At 40.6% G+C, this 22,202-nt stretch overlaps 1 pseudogene; it reads left to right on the top strand.

Annotated features, from left to right (window-relative positions):
- Positions 1–21,447, top strand: part of LOC139723875 (cholinesterase-like) — a 116,001-nt pseudogene extending 94,554 nt beyond the window's left edge.
- The last annotated feature ends 755 nt before the right edge of the window (positions 21,448–22,202 follow it).

The following is a 22,202-nucleotide window of genomic DNA, read 5'->3' as shown; positions in this document are numbered from 1 at the left end:
ACAGGTAAATATTGAGCCAAGGAGGGTGAGACTGATTGAAGTCCTGCTCTCCTGCAGAACGGCAGTCAGCCGCAAGCGATTTAATGTCAGTAAGACTCATTCGATTCATTGTGATCAGCAGCGTTCTTGCTATACGATGTGACAGAATCTTTCGCGCGGGTAAAAGGCATGCTGTGTATTACAAGCGCCGCCAAATCCAGTTTCATCTTTTTGCTCACGCTGTTCAGGTTAAAAATGCCACTTTTTTATTCTCTTCTTTTTGTGTTAGCTACTAGTACACCTCTTCTTCCAGCTGTTTCACTCACCTATCCCTTCTGCCATTTTCTCTTTATAAATATATGTTTGAGTCTCTCTTTCTCTTTTTCTCTTTTCTTTCTTTCTATATCTCTTTCTATTCATCTCTCCGTTTGTCTTGGTGAAGGTAAATGTAATTTATCTGTAACAGAAAGGCAAAGATATGAATGTGAAATGGACGATTGGTATAATGTATGAATGTATGTGTGTGTATGTGTGTCCATATGGGGTGTGCGTGTGTGTGCGTGTGTCTGTTTGTCTGTCTGTGTGTCTGTGTGACCAAATGTTGTGTTATAATCATAGATTCAAGATGAAAGTAATCGTATTGAAATCGCGAAATATTATCGGGAAAAAGTGTGTTTGTGTGTGGGAGTGTATGAAATTATAACTTTATTTTTTTTTTTTTTAAGGAAAACAAATTTACGAAGAGAGTTCTGTTGCTGGTTACAGTCTCGGTCTGCCGATTGAAGTATTGTGAAGCGGTGTGAAATAACAATGAAGACCAGAATACACAGGGTCGCGGTTAACACAGCATGACCATTGAATTACAAGGGCAGACGACATAGCGCTATACTACAACGAACGGCGCTGCTGGAAGCTGTTTGACGCCGATCACGTGATTACGAATTGGCGTTGTGTATATTAACACACGCCATTTCTTGTGTGTGTGCATTATGCGTTCCATGTACTTTGTATTGTCGATATGATTGGTACCTGGTCCGTAGCAAGCACTGCAAGGTCATAGATTGGACTGTGATTTAGAAGAAAGGCGGAATTGTCGTGATGAAAGCTCTTGGAACAAACCTCTCTTTACCATTCTTGCCTGTTTAGGAAAGAAGTTCTGACGACCATTAATGTTTCTGTCCTATTTACAAGTTTTGGAACATGATCTTATTCTGTGGATTGGAAATGTAAGTGCGTGCTATTTGTTTATCATCCAAGAACGTATAGTGCCAATCAGGATAAAGCAGACTGCTAGAAGGCTTCAAAGTTAGGTGTGCATATTTTCGTCAACTATTTCTTCTTCTGTTTGAGAGAATGCATGGAGTATGTAGTACGATGATGGGAGCGCCGTGTGTTAGAAGGTGTCCATTTCTATCGAACAAGCGAATGACGTGAATGAATGGCCATTCAACCTTTAAGGATTATTTCTGAGTACTTGAAGTTATCGTGTTACATGGTACTTATACGACTTGAGATTCATTACTAATTGCCACAATGTAAGGATGAAATCTCACACTTTTTGTAGCATAGAACCGAATGCTCTCAATAGCATGTGTTGTTGTTTTTTGTGATAGAGTGATAGAGTGATAGAGTATTAAATTGATTATTGCTACAATCATGACTGAACTATACCAATCCGAGATAAAAGAATAAGTTTACTTTCTTAATATCATACACACACACATATTTTCATCTATGATATACAAATAATATATATATATATATATATATATATATATGTGTGTGTGTGTGTGTGTGTGTGTGTGTGTGACGGAGGAATGACTCGCAGACGTTGCAGTAATGTTAACACATATACCTAAAGATAATGCAGCACCCACAACGTACGAGGCCAAGCCCGCTTCACCTATATATATATATATATATATATATATATATATATATATATATGTGTGTGTATGTATATATATATATATATACATACATATATATATATATATATATATATATATATATATATATATATATATATATTAGTATCTGATATGAAAGTGAGATAGAGAGAGATAGAGAGAGAGATAGAGAGGGAAAGAGGGAAAGAGATGGGGGGGGGGGGGAGAAAGACGATTTGGGACAAGATGTCCCCTTATCAGTTATCCATTTTCTTTTCCAGCAAAGCCTAAGATAGATACTAGTATCTAAGTGATTAGATCTTGGTTTTGACACAGCGCGCCTAGAATTTACCACGAGTGTTTTAGGAGACAACTGGTGTTTTCACATCGCATCTTTGTTTTCTGATATCTCCGGGTCTTTGAAACAACCGCATCGGGTTTTTTTTCTCTGACAGTCGATCGCCCCCTGACTACCATAATGTACCTGGGCGAGTGGTTACTTCGCGTTTCTCGCATTCGTAATGTTTTCACTCATAATAATAATTTTATGTCCCTGCGTTCAAGTGTTACTTCTGGCATGTTTGGTTATTGATGTAACACTGGAAAGTGGCGAATATGAGTACGCCCTCTCTCGACTTTGAATGTACTGTCAAGCTGTACTGTTTTAGTTTTGTGAAGGCAGAGATTTTTGCTTTCTATTCAACATCCACCTATGTCACCCTGAATCATTATCTAACCATTAAGGTGTAATTGCATCAATCAATTTGAGGGATCGTCACCCTTTTATCATGTATGGCTATTACATGCTCTCCGCAGACATTCCCTTCAAAACTGATACTATCAACCATATCCGAAGAAATCCCGATTTTTACACTTTCCTTGTGAAGGGTTGCAGTTTGAGATGAGAGAGAACACTGAATGCATTAGGGGATATTACCAGCAATATTCCTCAGAGGTGTATGAACAGGAGCGACAGCACTTGGTGAATGGTGATTTTTTTTTTTTTGCTACCGCTTAGGGAAACTTGTTGTTGTTGTTTTTTGCAATTATATATTTTTTCTCTATGAGGGGACTGCATTCTACAAGCTCTGCTTTTTAGCAGTCCCCTCCATTTCCAGCAATATTGTTTATGCATTTACCACAGTGACGTAACAGTTATTTGCATCTCTGTCGATAATTTACCTGTATTTTTTTTTACAATGTTATTCTGTTCATTGTGGTACTGATTTCATGACGTCTGTGTATATGAGCGTTTCTTTGTATTTCTTATTATTTGTTTGTTGGAAGTGAAATAAATCAACTTGAACAACTTGAACTTGAAGAATCAAAATATGAGTGTGCCTTATGATAGCGTTCGGAAAAGGTGTTGGAATAGTGATTGTTTGTTTGCTTCATTTCCATCTGAGGAGATGGCTAGAAAGCCCATATTCAGCTGCAATAGCTGATCTTCCATGGGGTCCAGTTGGATGCACGGCAGGACCATTTCACTGGGTTAAACACCCTGCACTTCGCGATGAATAATGAAGAGGGATTTTTTACGTGCATGAGTTGTGACTCTCTCACACACGGGACCTCCATTTTATGTCCTATCCGAGGGACAGAGTGTTTTGCCTCTTAGAGTGGACGGTATGTTTACACACAACATTGCTCACGGTGGAACCCGGAAATCGAACCGGGGTCCTTTGGATCGTCAAGCAGACCCGCTACCGACAGAGCTAACTCACTTCCGATTATCGATTACTTGTATACGATTTAGTTCACATGCGCGTCCTGTCGTAGTTCTTCTTCCTGTTCTTCAGGTCAGCTCATCGGGGGTACACGGACTTGAAGAGGCTCCACTTCCTGTGACTGTATCATGCCTAGCTCTTGCGATGTCGCTAACTAACCCCATAACATCTTTGTATGCCCTTGTGACGTCATGCACCACCTGAAGGATTTATGGCAGAAAAGTGATTGAAAAATACATAGCACACATCTAGATATTCTTTAGGTGTTTTAGTGATGTAGTTCCTTTAAGGAGGCTCAAACAATTTGGCGCCCGTATCGTGACACGGAGGCGACCGGCGGTAGGTAAATCGCACGATTGTCTCGAGTTCGTACACCTTCTCCTTACCGTATCATCATCAGTTGTCAGGAAGAAGAAGCTGCAAGACATCATGAATGGCACACAATGTTTGAAGAGTGACCAACGACTGCAACAATGCCATGTATCTACACTCTTCGCCTTATAGTTGCCGATGGCAGTTCCGCACAACTAATCGGTTGCCTCCGAGAGACTGCAATTACCTAATTGTAAACGGGGGCAAAGCATTCTCATAGTCATCAGTGGGTTAAAGAAGGCTTATTGTGACATCAGGACTTGCTTCCCGCATGCATTATTTCAATTGCACGCGATCCTAACCAAACTATTGAGAACTCTTGAGCTCTTTGATCATAATAGTCTTGCTTCTAAGCGTTCTGATGATATACCAGATATGAAAGGTATACTCTGTCCATGCCATCAGACACTGTACGGGTTTTTGATCGTCTGCAGTTTTGAATGTAAAGGCATGTAAACGAAACTATTCGAGGAAAACCCTGAAGCAACAGTAGCGGCTTTGGAAGACGTAATCCTCTTGAAGAGATTGGAGCTCTCGTAGAAGAGGAGAACAATTTTCAGAGTGAATCCGTGGTTTACAGCACTAGCAAATCTCAAGGCTCTTTAACCGGGTCTTGTGGAATCTTGCATCAATTGGGCTTCGGTGGTTTCTTTCATATCTGTTTGGTGCGATGTCACGGTTCGGTTGGCCATCCGACTGTCTCGTCTCTCGTCTTCAGATCTTATCTCTCAACTGCTGGGCAAAGGAACTTTGTTGTCCTCGTGCTTTATTTGACATTTTGTCAGACAACAGAGAAAACAAATGATTACAAAGAACGTACATACACAAAAACACAGCCATGAAAACAATAACAACTTATCAGCTTGTATGAAATATCGAAAATGGACTGATCAAGAGAAACAGGAGTAATACAATAATCGGTTTTCACAATTTGAAGATCAAAAAGAAAATTTCTATTTTTTTTTTTTTTGTTGACCTGGAATATAGCTAGGAATCTTACATCTGCAGAGCGTTCTTACGCTGATGTGTACACCAGTTTTCTTTTTTTTCCGGAGACTAGTTCCATTTAATACTACACGTACTACACATTTAGTTTGATACAGATTTATCTTGGTGTAGGATTCGTTACCATAGTTACGGAGGAGGAAACGGAGTTGCCCAAAGGTGACATCCAGCGTATTTTTTATTTGGCAAGTCATTTCATCTAATAAAGTATAACATGATTCTTGCTGTTATTATCACATGGCATGATAAGCAACGAATTTAAACCTGGCTGCATGTCGTCTTGATTTGACATGTTTGTATACCTTGTAACGACTGGACCTATATCGAAACAGCTAGTAAGTGTAAGCTGATTGGGTGTTGCTGTGATCGCTTATTTACGGCGTATTACTCGAACGAAACGGCGCCCATCAGTCGATCTGGAAAATTACCGACGTTCCCAAAAAGAATTAGTTCTGGTCCAGACTCTGTTGCTCCGCCATTTGGACTAGATCTGCCGAAATATTTTGCAAAGAAATCGGCTAAATCGTATTAATCTAATCATTCTTCTGTGTTTGTATCATCCGATTCTCCGTCCTAGTCTTTTAAGGATTGTAAAGATCCTTAAAATCTGAGGAAATCACTGTTACCGATATACGCCCGTCTTTTATGGCGCAGTCTTTCTTGCAAAGTCTCTTTATTACATGCTCTTTCCCTTAAAAAAAGGTAACAATGAGCTACTCTTCCCCCTCCCAAAAAAAGGGTAGCAATGAGCTATTGCTGAAAAGAATGTAAGTGTAATTCCCGCCATCGTTGATAAAAAGAACTCACTCTCTCTTTTTCTCTTTTCTCGAATTTTTATCATAGGTATTATTACTTTTAAGTTTCCACCAATATCCTAAAATCATCTACATTTGAAAAAAAAACTAAACGATGAGTTCATATCATGTGATCGTTTTGAGTATTGTTCACATCACTGCATTATTGGTTGACGATAATCTAAATTGATCAGTGTATTAATATGATGCCAAATAATTCCTCAAATCAAAATTCATGACATGTAATTATTAGCAGCACGATAATTCACCTAGACTTAAAAAAAAAACAACAAAAAACAATGTTCATTTAGGTCTAACTCAACATCTGGGGACGAATTACATTACTTGTTTTCGTGTACATTATCTCAACTAATAGTCAGGTCAATGTTGTTGCCGTATAAGATGATATGAATATAGACAGACCTGTGACCATTCCTTCAGGAAATTCAGGACTTTTTTTTTCCAAATTTACTCATTTTAACCGTGATCGTCATGCATATTGTATACACACTTCACAGGCCCAGTTTGCGTACGGACAGCTTTTGTGGCACGGCACGGCACGATATGAAACGTCTGTTCGCTTGAGGACGGCCCGGTTTGACGTATAGAAACATTGCTCTCTGGCCCACTTTGGCACGCTTTGAGGACTTATTCTTGGTGCAATTTAGGGCTATTTCGATAGTTTCATTTTAGTGGCCCACATTTTTACAAGGCTATCTTTTAACGTGGGCCTCTTTTTTTCCAATAACACAATTATTTTCAACAAATAGCTTCATTCTTATAAAGTTGTAATACAATGTACAATTTGTTTTCCTCGAACTTGTATCGACAACGAAAATGTGATGTTGGGAAATAAAATTTGAATTGAATTGAACTGAATTAAATTGAATTGAATTGAATTGAATTGAATCTTGTACAAGGAAATGTCACGTCCATGTCTGGACATAACGTCCACATCTCAAGGCTCTCTCCCTCTCTCTCTCTCTTAGTTGTTTTTATGTAGTACTGGTATCATTTTCATCATTCTAACTTGTATCATCTTTATAATAATAATAATAATGATTATTATTATTATTATTATTATTATTATTAATCATCATTACCGTTATTATCACTATTATTACTATTATCATTATTATTAGTATTATTATCATTACCGTTATTATCACTATTATCATTATTATTAATAGTATTGCAGTTATTATCACCGTCATCGTCATCATCATATTCTTTATTGTCATCATGGAATTTCAGAAAGAATTTCTTTCAAATTCTCATCTTATCAATTGAGGCTCGAGAAATCACAAAATGCTTGTGTTCAGCGCTGACACTCAGAATAGGCATGACCATTATTGTCAAGACACGTCGCCCCAACCTTGTCTAACCTCTCTCCCTCCCTTTCTCCCATCTACTCTACCCCATCCTTCAGTCTCTCACCCCCCCCCCCCACTCTCTCTCTCTCTCTTATGTTATCCTTCTTTCCCTTTTTTCCCCCTCCCTCTCTTTTTATAATGCCCATTTCACCTCACGTTTGACGTTCGATAATGCGACGTGAATGGGTCGTCGCCGAAGCGGGAAGGCTAAATTCCCCTATTGTTGTTGGCGGCACTCGTAGAACTCACCTGGACCGTTATGTTTTCAGTGGCTTCCTGCGTCTTTGCAGACTTGTTGATCCCCCTTCACCCGGCGTCTGCGTTGGGAAAGTTTCGCAGCGTTCGCGAACGCCCACTCTCCCGCATAGCCCTGGCCGAAACAGACAACACCAGGTGCCATACCGCACCCAACAGCTATATCGTAATAGCCTGTAATAAACTGCATATTCCATAGAATATGGCAAGTGTTTAGAATAATCGCCTACTAGTGGCCCGTCAAAAACGGATCGGAATAATTTCTGCAAGTGGACAACACTGAATGACACCGAACTGTGCTTGATCCGGCAACATTTGGCCTACTTTGAATAGGTAAGACTTGGCTATGCTGAGTACGTTGACCAACTGTGAGGTCGCCATAAATCCACCGGGCGATCTCTGCCCACGAGTCGTTACAGATGACCCTTGTTGGATATGTCTTTTGCCGTGTGTGACTGTGATCTTGAAATCATTTTTTTTCTCTTGCTTTATTCTCAGAACTATATTGGACAGTGATTCCGTTTGTTAGTTCTCCATTTTGTTTTGTTTAGTGATCCTTCCGTAATAATGATTTCAACCGTCAATCATTAATATTGTTCCCGAATAACGTTAACGTATTGAGGTTCTACACACGCACACCAACACAAACACAAACACACACACACACACATTGATGTTAACATGTATATTCCTGCAGCCATGCGATGTGTGTGTATACATTGTGAAAACTCAATGCGGCCATGCATATTCATGATGTATTTTTGATCCCGGAATTATTGGTTCTAGGTGATTTGCAGCCTTATGCCACGTTTATAACAATGTCAACTCAGATTGATCACTGTGAGGTGAATTGCCCCATGTCCCCCACATTTCCCTTTACTTTGTAAAATGGTGTAAAGACGTCGTGCATGTGGCCAAGCTTAGATATCACATATTCTGCTAATACAGTGCACTCCCATTATAACGAAGTCTTGGGGACTATATGGAGGTTTTCTTTCGTGGTATTGAAATTTCGTTATAACCGAACACACAGTAAAGTAAGTAAATTAATGCTTATAAATGATAATCTTTTGACCTGAACTCTTACTTTATTGTAACGAACATTTTGTTATATCCGTGTTCGTTATAACGGGAGTGCACGACTGTATGTGGAAAATTTGTACTGAATTTAAGTTAAGACCATGGAGTATGTTCATAAAATCAGGACCATTGATGGAAGAGAACAGCTGATTGAAAGTGCTGGCTGTCCACACCATGGGAAGTATAAAAGAAGAAAAAGAAACATCATTCTACTTCTTGTCCAAATGAATTCGTATTACAGGTTCACATTGTACGTTCACCAAGCAACAGTGTCACCAAGGTATATTTCCCTATTGCATTCACCCAGACATCAATGCCTGAAAGCAGGCAGCCGGTTCCGGCCCCCGCCATTTCCTGTATGACATACATTTATTTCCCGCGCTCTACGGCGTCTGTATAATTAGGCGTGAAATGGTTAGTTCCGCGGAAAGAAAACTAAGTTATATCAAAGCCTACTTTTTCGCACCTCTCGCGGCCCCTACATAATCCGCTCGCCGACGTCATTAAGGTAATAGGCCTAAAAGAGCTTGTACTACTTCGAATTGTATTGTCGCGCACCAGTTCTGTTGACAATGAAAGCTTTTCGCGTGGAATTGATGATATGAATAAAAACAATGTACTACCCTCCACGTCCATCCAGAGAAGTATACAACTAGTGTTAGTTCACTTCAGCTTGGCTTTTCGTCTTGCAAGATAAGCGTGGATGTCTAGCCAATGTGTCAAAATTTAAGTCTCTTCTACCTACCACCGTTTATCACATTCAGTTCAAAGATATATGCCCCACCGAGAAGACTGTGTGTGTCATCTTTCTTACTTCTGTCTTTGTCGGGATGCTGTATTTTTTTTTCCAGACGTCTTTCTCCTAATTTTCCCACACTCGCGGCTTCCCCTTATCTGTCAAATAAAGTCCTTCCGAATCCGTCCCATTGTTTGGAATCGATCTGCGGCCGGACGAAAATTGGGCAATGGCTGAACTTCATTTATCACAATATAGACACGCATCTCCTTTTAACTCTGTCCACGGGCTCAATGCTATCGATCTTTTTGAGTCAATGTAAACCACCTTTACTCTTTCTCCTTTGTGGTCATTATAGCGGATCCCACCATCAGCATTCTTCAAAATAGATGGCCATATCCACAAACAATGGGATGAAATGCCCCGCAAACTCTGTTCTTAGCGTTTCTTTCATTCATCTGTAATTGAATGATTGTTTGTGTATTTATAGATAATGCACTAGCACCACTAAATTTCTTCTCCCATGGTAAAACTGGCCAATTACCTCCATCAATCATGACTTATTAGTGCTTTCTAGAATCAAATCTTCCACTTTGATTGTTTTCATTTTGATGTTTTCTTACTTTAATGTGTTCTGTCTTTGTGGGGGAATACCGATCTTGCTGAAATAAAACAACATACGGAAACTTACCGTTCATACGTTAAACGTTTCCACCAATAGACACCGTGTAGATCAGAACGATGATGCTCTATTGAAAGTGGCACAGTTCAGCAATTCATCTACTTTTAATGAATTCGTTTCAAACAATAGAATATCCGCTTCGTATAATGGCCATACGAATAATGCGTGAAAGATTTTGTTTGTTCTACGCGAAAGTCTCTTCAGATCTCTAATTGTATAGCTTATATAGACTTAATTTCGATAAAGCTTCATAGTTATTTTGTTTTGCTTTATTTAGCTTAGATGATAATCATTTAAGGGGGCTGTTTTTGAATAGTGAAATAAGGTTTCCATATTTTACAACGGAGGTATCAATACCTATTTGGTCTCACAAAGAAACTAGACAGGTGAAAGTTACCTGTTCTTATCTATTTTTTACTACTTTCGAAGTTAACCTCGACTGTTGTGCTCCGTCAATTTTCAGCATTCACTCCGGACTTTGCTGCTCTTTAAAGTTTCAGATTAATTCACTACACTGATGACAAGGCACTTGTCTATGCCATACGAGACTGCGACTTATTTTGTGCATTTCACTAGCACTCGTCCACCTCTCCTACATTTTAGATGGCATTAAGCAATGGTTAAAATCATTCAAGCAGAACGGCAGAAGTTCCGTTTCAATCGGACAGAACTTTAGAGAGTTTCGGAAACTTCGATTTCTAAACAGGGGATATCGTCCCAGACAAAATGCAAATTTTACAGGGCGATGGTGTTATCACTTCGGAACTCTCTCTCTCTCTCTAGTCGATGCGCATATATGAATGTCATAACAGACAAAACATAGTTCTTTTCCTTGATAGATCCACAACTATAATCCCCTTAACACGAGGTAAGCATACTGCCCATATAACAGTGTGAGCTAAATGAACAAGTAGTCTGTTGCATATAGTTTTGGCTTCCTATGAATATTTATAAGGTTGGTAAAAGGCAATGGTCTTGGATTAACAAAAAAAAAAACAACCAAGAACAGGGAAAGAAAGGTACTGCAGTAACATTAGTAAGCTGCCCCTGTTAAAGTCGTTCTTATCCCAGCCATCGGGTATGTTATCCCGCCGTTGGGACCAATTTACTCCTCACAATACACCTTTTCTTGAATCCACACCAAGGCATCCCTGGAGCGTTTGGGGTGACCATGGCAACGGGTAATGGGGATAGTAATGACTCAGGCTTGAGCCCTGAACAAGGGATTGATCCAGCAAATAAATTTACAAAGTAAGCGTTTGAAAATCATGCATGACGGCAAAGGAGTCGTCGACTGGTTTTCGTGAATAGAAAAAGAAAATGGTCATACCATCTAGATCCTACAGACAATCAAACAGTTGCTATTTCCCGTAGATGGTGGACATTTATTACAGAGGAGGGAACCTTGAATCACGGTTGAAGGCGAGCATAATTGTGACGATGAGGTGATCAAAAGCCGTAGACACGTCCGCATGAAACGACAATATCCGGATGCCTTTAGAAATGTGTACAGTCTTGATGATAAACGTCAGGTCTCCTCTGCCATGTTTGTATTTATTTTGATTTCTTGTTTCCAACAATAAGGGGGTTATTAAGAGAAAAAAACCCATTAAAGACATGTCAGGTAATTGGAGATGGTGGAGAACACTACAAAAGAAATTCAAGAAATATTATGATGAAGACGAGAAAATTATGAACAGTATCCCATGATAAGATAGCAAAAATGATATTAGTAGTGATGATAATGATGGTATAAGAAACGATGTAATGTTCTTGTAGAGCTCATGATACTGCGGTAGCTGCGTCACTGTTCACTGGAAGAAATCTATTTTTTCATAGCTGTTATCACCTCTACATCACCCCAACTATCATGGGTGCTGTTCGTTATTCCGAAGGTTCGCTATTCCGAAGGTTCGTTATTCTGAAGGGTCGTTAATCCGAAACACACAAATTCTCTATACCTATGAGGTTCGTTAATCCGAAAATGAAAAAGGGTTCGTTAATCCGAACATTTGTGGCGTTATTCCGAAGGTTCGTTATTCCGAAGAGTCCTTAATCCGAAAATGAAATTCGGAAAAATGAACCTTCGGAATAACGAATCTTAGGATTAAAGAGCCTTCGGAAAAAAGAACCTTCGGAATAACAGCTCTAACCATAATCATTAATGTCACAATCAATTCCATGGTAAGTATAGTATTGATCATGAGTGAGATACGGTGATGGTACCTTCCCAAGCGTGCATTAAACCGACCCGCTGATAATTCCTGTGTACTTTCTGTTTCATTCACACTGCAGGTGTATGCATCTTGTTACTCCAAACCATCATCATGTTACCGGAAGTCTTTCTCATCGCTGCGTTACTCTTCATCGGGCGGACGACGTCCCAAGAACCTGACTTGAACGTAACCACCGTGACCGGGCGGGTCTTGGGTAAGCGAGTGGTAGCTACAACCGTAGGCGCATCAGATGTATATGTCGACGCTTTCCTGGGCATTCCGTACGCCGAGCCGCCTATGGGACCACTGAGGTTTAAACCCCCTGTTCCGAAGCAACGATGGGACCATACATTTAACGCTACCTACTTTGGTTACGGATGCATGCATTTACCTGATAAAATTTTCGAGGGATTCAGTGGGACAGAAATGTGGAATTCTCCGGTAAAACTCAACGAGGACTGCCTAAACCTTAATGTCTGGACTCCGTACCCGCGACCACAGTCAGCTACAGTCATGGTTTGGATATACGGTGGCGCTTATCTCTCCGGTGTCTCATCGTTAGACGTCTATGACGGTCGTTACCTTGCCGCTGAGCAGAACGTCGTGGTTGTGTCCATGAATTACCGCATCGGCGCCCTAGGATTTCTTGCAATGGGCCATGAAGACGCGCCGGGGAACCAAGGTTTGCTCGACCAGGCCTTGGCCATGCAGTGGGTGCAAGACAACATCCAGATGTTCGGCGGGGACCCCAGAAAGGTGACGATCTTCGGCGAGAGTGCCGGCGCCGCTAGTGTGGCCCTCCACTTGCTGTCTCCGTCCAGCCAAAACTTGTTCCAAAGGGCTATCATGCAAAGCTCGGGAGCCACTGCCCCCTGGGCCACAGTAACGGAAGCAGAAGGCATCCGCAGGGGAAAACTCCTAGCACAAGGTTGCAACTGCGACGAGGGAGCCAACGGCAATGAGTTGTCCATCAAGGATATGATTGCTTGTCTCCGGACCAGGCAGGATTTGGACATTCTAAACGCCCAATTCGTGACGGACGGATACTGCGAGTTCTCATTCGTACCCGTCGTAGACGGCACCTTTATCCCAGAGATTCCCAGAACATCTCTGGAGAGGCAGTCCTTTAAGTCCACCGAAATCCTGCTTGGCAGTAATTTGAACGAGGGCTTTTTCTTCATGATCTATGAGGTGCCGGGATATGACAAAGACGAGGAGAGTTTACTCAACAGAGACGAATATCGCAATGCCCTTCAGTACTCCTTTTCCCACGTGAACAGTTTTGGACAGGACGCGATAGCATTTTACTACACGGATTGGTTAGCGCCGGATGATCCCGAGATACTCCGGGACGCTGTTGATTACGCAACAGGTGATTACCTTTTCACCTGCTCCACTGTGGATCTGGCCTATGCATACGCCCAAGCCAATAATCCAGTCTACTACTACAGGTTTCTCGAGAGAGATTCGACCTCTCCGTGGCCAGAGTGGATGGGGGTACTCCACGGAGATGAGATCCTTTACATCTTCGGCATGCCTCTCATCCCGGAGCGTGGCTACACGGATGCTGAGGTAGAGCTAAGTCGAAAGATCATGACCTACTGGGCGAACTTTGCAAAAACAGGGTGAGTCATAGGAAAAAATGTATACAGATCGTGCATCGTTACATAATACTCGTTTATTTAGTGTGTTGTAATGGTTTGTGTGTCATAGTACGCTCTAAGAAAACTAGGTTCAATTTTGCACCTTAACGTGTGACACCATTGTAACATCTTAACGGGTGCTATTTTGCACCTTTCAGACCAGAAAGGTGCAAAGTTGCACCTTTAAAAGTGCTCGCTGGTCTGAAAGGTGCAAATTTGAACCAATTTTTTTCTTAGAGTGTAGTAAACCTCTTATTTAATGAGAACAGTAGGTTAACTGCTTTAATTACTGTTTTGTGCGTATGGGGGGGGGGGGAGGGGAGGAAGCGATGTCCGATGTAAGTTTTGACGCGGAGTAAAGGATAAGAGAAATATTTTACAGCCTAACGAGGGAAGGAGTCATTAAATAATTAATTCAAAATGGTACGGAATCCTTTCAAGCTGCAGTCGAAGATTTCGGCTCCGCGAGTAGCGCGTCTGTATTCAGATGCAAACGGGTAGTACCCGGGTTCGATGATTCCCGAGTCTAACTGAGCACTGTTGTGTGTAATCATACGGTCCCCTCTGATAAGAGCCAAAAACACTCTGTCCCTTGGGTAGGACATTAAATTGCGGAGGTCCCGTGTGTGAGACAGAAGTCCTGTGTGTGAGAAAATCACAACTCATGCACGTAAAAGATGCCGCCGATTTCTTTCATTGCAAAGAAAATGGTGTATAACTCGGTGAAGCAACCCCGCCTCACATCCAACTGGACCCTATGGAAGACCAGCTAGTGCAGCAGCTGAATATTGGCTATCTAGATTGTATAACAAAAATGACCGCTTAATCGTTACTGTTTGGTAAACTGTACAAGGATGTTTGGCCACAAAGCTACAGAATTATTTGTGTGAGCCGTTGTTTTTGCCTCATGCAAGTTCCTCCATCGGAAGTTACTAACCTAAAGTCGAGAAATTTTAGCGTCAAACACAGATTTCTCTTGACATTCCTCCACGGAAATCTTTAAGTCCAGATTGGGAAGGAAAGGGGAAAGACATCGTTTCCCATATTTTTACAGTGAATCGGGCAACTTCCAGTCTTGGAATGGGTTTTGGAGCTACCGAGAAATATTTGTGGAAGGGATTGTGGGATGCTATCATCACTGGCACAGCCATTTCACGTAGGAGATTTTGCTGCGTCCCTTGGACGAGAAAGGATCGCGTTCTTTCATAGTGTACGTAGTAGGTTTTTTTTTCTTTTTTTTTGGGGGGGGGGGGGAGCGAAATGTCATCGCAACTGAAGGCGAGGGACGAGACTTCATCTACCCTAACTCCATCAACAACCTTAATATACCAACTTTGAAGATTCCTTGGTACCTGGGAGAAGATGTATGACAATGGTGGAGACTGACCCCCCCCCCCCCCTTATTGATTCAGGTACTACAACTATACAAAGTCGATTAGAAGTCCCTACTAATACAGCATCTAATACGAAAATTGATTATGTAATCACATCGTGGAAAGGAGAAAGAGTTCTAATACGTACAGGTCAAGCAATGAGCATGTAATTACATGATATTATTCATCAGCGGCCATCGCAGTTAATTTTTTCTTTCTCACTAATTGGTCACTGACACCTTCGATAATATGGACGGGACGAAGGTCTCATTTCTCGCACTTTTCGTATCTTCGCCCGTGTCTGCATGTACAACAAGAAGAGGTATCGTCCGTGCTGGGGGGGGGGGGGGTGGGGGGAGGTGGTGGTGGGGGAGGAAAAACGACGACACTCGAGTTGAACGTGGGTAAGTGTCGTCCTGCATCCCTCGATAAAGCGCAGGGCGTGCACCTATAGTAAACACAGAGTCGAAGGAAGACCTCCCTGTTCGATTGTCTTAAGTACGGTTCATCCATGTGATGAAAGAATCAGCTCGTATTCCAAATGAAAAAGGAAGGGTCCATTAAGAGGGAGGAGAATATGAGGGAAAGGGACAGATGAGGGAGAGGGAGGAAAAAAATAAATGTGTTTTGTGTGTGTGTGTGTGTGTGTGTCTCAAAAAGGGAGAGATGGGGAAGAAGGAGTGAAAATACAGAGAGAAAAGAAAGAAGACCGGAAAATAGGAGAAAGTCAGAGGGAGGGAGGGGGGGGTCAGATGAGAGTAGGGAGGGTAGAGGGGTAGCGTGTGAGAGAAGGAGAGAGAGGATTGAGGACTGGTGTTTGAGGACGCCATATTAAGTCCGACACAATACGTAGCTTTAGCGCCTCCGACAGGTTGCAATGTCGAAGATAATGAGAGAGTTCGTTCTCCACGTACACAAACGCCCCTGGGAGGCTAAAATATTCCTAGGGCTTCTCCGTCATCCACTCCACGACCTTAGAGATGCCCCAATCCCGACTTCAGCTTGTCTTTTGTTGTTTGTTTCTCAAGGGGATCAATATTCCCCTCGAAAATTGGCGTATTAAAGGGCCTTCTTTCTATAGATATGTCTGAGTATAATCATTAGTATTTTGTGGATGCGTGTTTGTTTGAATCTTGCTCAAATACGCGCAACCGACCCCGAACACCTCAACAAGGAAAACATATTTGTCAATTGACGTTAATGATATGGTTGCCCAGGGATTTCGATTTAGGATGGAGAAGAAAAAAAAAACACCAATTGGTAATCCCTCATCTAATGATCATGTCAGTCAGGTCGTGTCAAACGGTGAAAATCCGGTCTTCTGATCACGGGTGGGTGCGCTAACTTGAAAGGATAGCTGAACAACGACAACGAAAATGGACAGAAGAAGAAGAATAAAGGTAGATAAAGAAGCGAAGGAGAAAAGCTTACACAAAGAAGAGGAAAAATAGGAGAAAAATCAGATAATAATGAAGGAAGTTATTATTATGAAAATAATAAAGATAATGAAGAAAGAGTCGAAGAGGATAAAACGGAGAATGATTGTTTTGATTAGACAATTATTTGAGATGACGGGAAGGTCGGTTCTTTCCCCTGTTTTGTTACGTAATTTGTTTCGCAAAAATCATGTTCAATCAATTCCCTGTCTGCATTCACATGGAAAATAAAACATTGAGCAAGTATCAAACCTTTGTTTTGTTTTTGTTTTTGTTCCTTGTAGCAACTACATCGTAAGTATTCTTGTATCCTCTTGTTTTCTGACAATGAATTTTGACTTTGTCGCAGTATGTATCTGTTTAATTCATATGTCATTTTCCCCTTTATACCTTGATAGCAATCCTAACAAAAAGACCGAGAATGACCCGGACGGGGATTGGCCGCTCTACGAAACGGAAACCAGGCTTTCATCGAACTCACCGAGGAATTGGTCCGAGGCAACCCGAGACGGGGAGAGGTCCACGAGTCGATAAATGCGCTTTCTGGAGGGACTACTTGCCCCAACTCGAAACACAGACAGGTATAGGATAACGTATTAGTACGTAGAAGCTCTCGATCTGTGAGGAAATTTCCCTATAAGCATTAATGTGGATTAATTTACTGCAGGATTAGCGGAACATCCAGTAAAACTCTACAGGAAAATCAGACATTGTTGTATTTTTACGATTGGTTAAATAATGAGAAAAATACGTTGTTCCACCTTGATCTTTTTGTTTGTTTGTTTGTTTGTTTGTTTGTTTGTTTTTTTTTGCCCGAAATTAACCTCGCAATAAATTCTTAATCATCATAGGTTAACACGTGAAGGTTAGTTGGGACCCAACGATAAAAACTTATTTGAAATCGGATTCTCGTTGTATCCGACCTCACTATGACGGGAATCTTTCTTTAAAAAGAATTTCGCAAACTGATTTGTATACAGGATACCGCAAGAGCTTTCACCCGCTCTTCTATAGAAGGTATGAAGAGAAAAATAAAACACAATATCAATTACAAAGGAACGGGTACTTGTCAGTAGATATTGACATGAGTGAAATGTTTTCTTTATTATTTTTCTATATGAATTGTGTCATCACAAATTGATGTAGAGTTCTCATGTAAAGATTGATGTCATTTGAACGTATTGCACGATATTCGTCAAACTTTCAATGATTTTTTTAACTAATCGTTCTGCACATATTGTATCCACAAAGATATTGAAGGGAAATTGCCCTGTACGTAACAGAGTAAGAAGATTGAATTTTAAATCGGGAAATGCCGAGTTCGAATCCCTCTTGAATCAAAATGCTTTATTCACAGTGCCCCCCCCCCCCCTTTGACCCAAGGGTAAACATCGGTGCTTAGTAATCCTTAAATAATCTTAATGTCAGGGCCTTTCGACGCTACAGAGGATATTATTGGTGAATCGAACCAAGTCAGTATTTATGTTTGTCATTATCATTATTAGATTGTCATTTCTGTCATTACCATTGTTATTACTCTTATCAGTATAATTATCAATAACATATTCATCAGCTTCATTATCATCTTGATTATCGTTGAGTTATAAATTTTACTGCATGTACGGCAGACACTTTCAATTCCGAAAATCTCATTCTAACAATTCAAACAATCCACATGTCATCGAATTGCAAAAGGTCTTTTATCCTACTTAGTACATCTCAGTCCATCCTAGCCTTTCGTCACGGCCCTCTTGCTGTATGATGGCTATAACTGGCGAGCGAAGCAAGCCCAGCCGAGTGCGACATGTCCAATTTATATGAGCTCGCTTCTTTCGCCTCCATTCGCTCACCACCATAAAGGTGCCTACAGATATAGCGAGAGGGCCTCGGCAAAAGGCTAAGTCCATCCCAACATGTTATCAACATTTTTTTTTTCCATTTTTGTTATTCGTATTTTTCTGCAGGTGACATCAAGGAGTCGGAAAAAGTATGGAAAGAAGAGTTTAAGCAATGGTACACAGAGCATATGGTGAACTGGAAGGCTGAATTCGCGCACTACGTCAACAACAAGGATGCGGCGTGTGTAGGTCGATGAGGAAAAATGAGAAAGGAACCGACAATATACGACAAAGTAGCAGACAACTTTCTCACTAGTCGAACTGCTCTATACACTTTCCTGGTTACGGCACGCGAACCAGCAAGCGGCCGCATTGAATAAGGCTGGTGTTCCTGTGAAAAACCATGGCAACGGATGCGAACGAATTATTGTAGTCGGTTCGACGGCGGCTAGTTCGTACGTTTGGATTCTCGAGTCACTCTTAAAGAAGTCTAACTGAAAAAAAAAGTGCGCTGGAAATCTCGACAGTTCTTGAAAGTCTGTTCACACTTGAGTGTTCTTGCGTGTACCAACAACTGGGAAAAGGTTTGAAGACATTTTGACAACCAGTACACGGAACTATTTTCTCTCATTCCCATTGAGAAAGGACACTGCTTGTGCACTTTATTCTATTTGAGGTGACATGACATTTGTGAGAGAAATTTAATGAGTTGTACTCATCTATGAATGTATTCAGTTATCTATCAGAAGAGGCCCTTGACATGCAGGAATTAACATTCTTACTGCGTCCTCTTTTATTTTAGTTTAGAAGTTTTTATTTTTGTCCTTATATCAGACAAAAACATTTATGATTCTCCGTTATAAACAAAAGAAACGCCTACATGAAGGGTGGATTTGCCCCGGTTTCATCCGCGGTATGCCGAGAAGTTACAAAGGACAAGTAGTTCTTGTAGAACAACACGGCACGGAGGTAGAAAACTCTTCTGGGCGTTGGGAGGAGACTGGATCTATTATTTCTTTCTTTTTCTTTTTGCAAACTTTTTGACGTGAAGTTAGCTGCATTAACAAGTCCTGCCAAGAACATGCAAATCACGCTAGCAATAACAAACAGAATTTTGATTTGTTTTTTCTAAACAAAGAGAACGAGAGAGAAAAGTATATGTACACGTATTAAGAGAAACGATATTATTGATAGCATCGCATTGTCTGTTATTGAAGCTGTTCTGTACAACAACGTGGTATTAATATTTGTGACATAGTGGTACATTTGGTACATTCTAACATTTCATTAATGAAATCGTTAATTCCAGGACCTCACAGAAAAAAAGAAGAAGAAAGAAACGGTAAAGTGCAAGACTGTTGCTGGTAACGTTTACAGTTATCAACTTTGACATGTTTGATAAAGGCTGCATGAGAAAAGAGAGAAAGAGAGAGAGAGAGAGAGAAGCGGGAAAGTGTTAGCGAGAGAGATGGAGACGGAGAGTGAGTATAAGAAGAGAAGAGAAAGGGAGAGAAAGGTGGAACACTCAGTTGAAGAATGGCTATGGCAAGGAGATGAGCGCTACAGATTGAACGAAATGTGAAGTCGTAGGACCATGGCCTACGAACACTTTTTATTCGTTTTTACCGAGGGGGAAAAATGGACGGAGCAAAACATCAACGTGTCATGTCATTGTACTTCTGAATGAGTTGGTGTTTAGGAACGAGTCTTCAAGTCTTTGAGAATCGTTATGATCGATTTGTACTTTTCAGTGTAACATTTTTAAATGTTCGGAGCAGGAATGTAATAGTTCTGTATGTAAGCATGATTATCACGTAATCGTCGATGCAGGTTTATCCTCAAGTCGCCCTCTTCGGCAGGGGAAAAGAAACAAACGAATTATAGGTGAAGCAATGGTAGTCCATATCGCTTTATTCTTTAATATTTCGAGCAATAATTCTTTGGTATATGAACTGATGAAACGTTGACGACAATGTGCAGAGTGAGTTAACCAGGGGAGACGTGACTGGATTATGGATAAATCCACATAGTATGTTTCGGGTTCATCATCTAAGACAGAAAATGAAAATTGTGCGTGTATTTTCTATTTCTTGAATATGTTACATTTTTTCATATATTGAACATCTACCAGTACAAAGTGATCGAGTTGATGTGATTTCATATTTCGATTTTTAGTATGCTATATTGATGTTTATAGTATACCGTGGTATACTCGAGTACACAAAAATGAATACTCCGTTACTTTGTACGATATACCGCAAGAAATACAACGAAAAAGCAAACAGAGGCAGGATCAGCCTCTATTGCAGATGACGTCACAATATAAATGGGTGTGCACAAGCTGGAATGGCATCGTGCGTTGGGTTGATCTACGATGTGTTGCGACTGGTTTGTTCAGAGTCGCCTTCCGGTGAAAAGATGTTACACTCGTGAACAAGAAGTTACAGAACGAAGTTTTGAATGATTTGGCTAATAGTAACAGTCTTTTGTCAAGTTGAAAAGATTTCTCTTATAGAGAGAACCATGTATCAGTGACAAGGTCATGAAGCGTTGGTCGTATCCAAGCACTCCAACCACGTGACAGCTTTGGTGGGCGGGGCTCGGTGTTACGCGCCGCTAACCTCCTTGATTCTGTGTAAGAAATATTGATCACCTGCTTTTCTTGTGGAGATTTCCCTGTTAACCCATCAAGTACGGGTACCGAATGAGCCATGTATCTCCCTGAGTCAACGGGTTAAATTACGTTTGATCGTGATGAGGCTTGTTTAAAAAAACATGATTCGTAAGAGGCACCGCACATCAGGATCCTAGAAATTTTTATTGGCTCCCCTAGCTCAGCGGTCCGCATCAATAATTTTCTGCTTATTACTCTCCGGATCACGACCATCTTAAACTGCCACAGTCATCATTATTGGCCACCATTCTTTTTTTTTCCCATTTCATAAAGACGAGAGAGTTAATATTGACAGTGTTTATGCCCTCCTTAACGAACTTTAATGCAGAGTGCTGATCTGATCAATTGCAGATCGCATACAATTGCTACCAAAAAAAAAAAGTTTTCCTTGTAAAATGATCCCCGTTTCTCCTCTCGCTCTCTAAACGTTTAGATAGAGTAAAGAGAACTGGGGTTTGGAGTTTTAGAAAGGTGTTTTTCTTCAAGTTCAATGGATTGCGTCGTAATTTGAATCAGTATATAAATCCAAGCTTAAAGAAATTGAAACAGAAGCATCCCGATAAACAGCTTACTCTGTTTTAAGGTTTAAAAGATTTTCTGTTGAAAGTTTAGTGCGCGTTAATGTTTAAAGAATGCTTAGTCTACATTGCGGTTCCGAAGTTCAAAACGTTATTTTTCTTAAAACATACTGCACATGCAAATGCCTAGTGGGCTGCTGCCTGTCCATAGTGGAGAATTGAAGATGAAACCTCCAAAATGCCATTTATACATTGATCTAATTTAGCTTGTCTTTGACTCTGATTCCTTCGATAACACAATTATCGGATGAGTTCGTATTTCACTTCGCAGATACCATTGAGAAGCTAGTGTGTGTACCCGAGGTATAGTGTTACAATAATTATTATTCAATTCCTTTCCATTTCATGAATCAACCTGACAAGCATGCTAATAATCAAATATACACGAATAATGTACATACAAATCATCAATTCCGTACCAACTTATATTTTCCTTTCTTCATGACCTGACATTTCCTAAAACCACAGCAATATGACAATTAGAAGCTGTATTTCAGTGTCAAAATGTGAAGGATTGCTTAATTACTATGTAGTGTAACAAAATGATAACCG

This window comes from Diadema antillarum, unplaced genomic scaffold (genome assembly GCF_040938485.1).
Source record: "Diadema antillarum isolate AM-2024a unplaced genomic scaffold, OU_Dant_1.0 scf00000201, whole genome shotgun sequence".
Lineage (NCBI taxonomy): Eukaryota > Metazoa > Echinodermata > Echinoidea > Diadematoida > Diadematidae > Diadema > Diadema antillarum.
The sequence above is the reverse complement of the archived record's forward strand: the minus strand, read 5'-3'. Positions and strand labels throughout refer to the sequence as shown.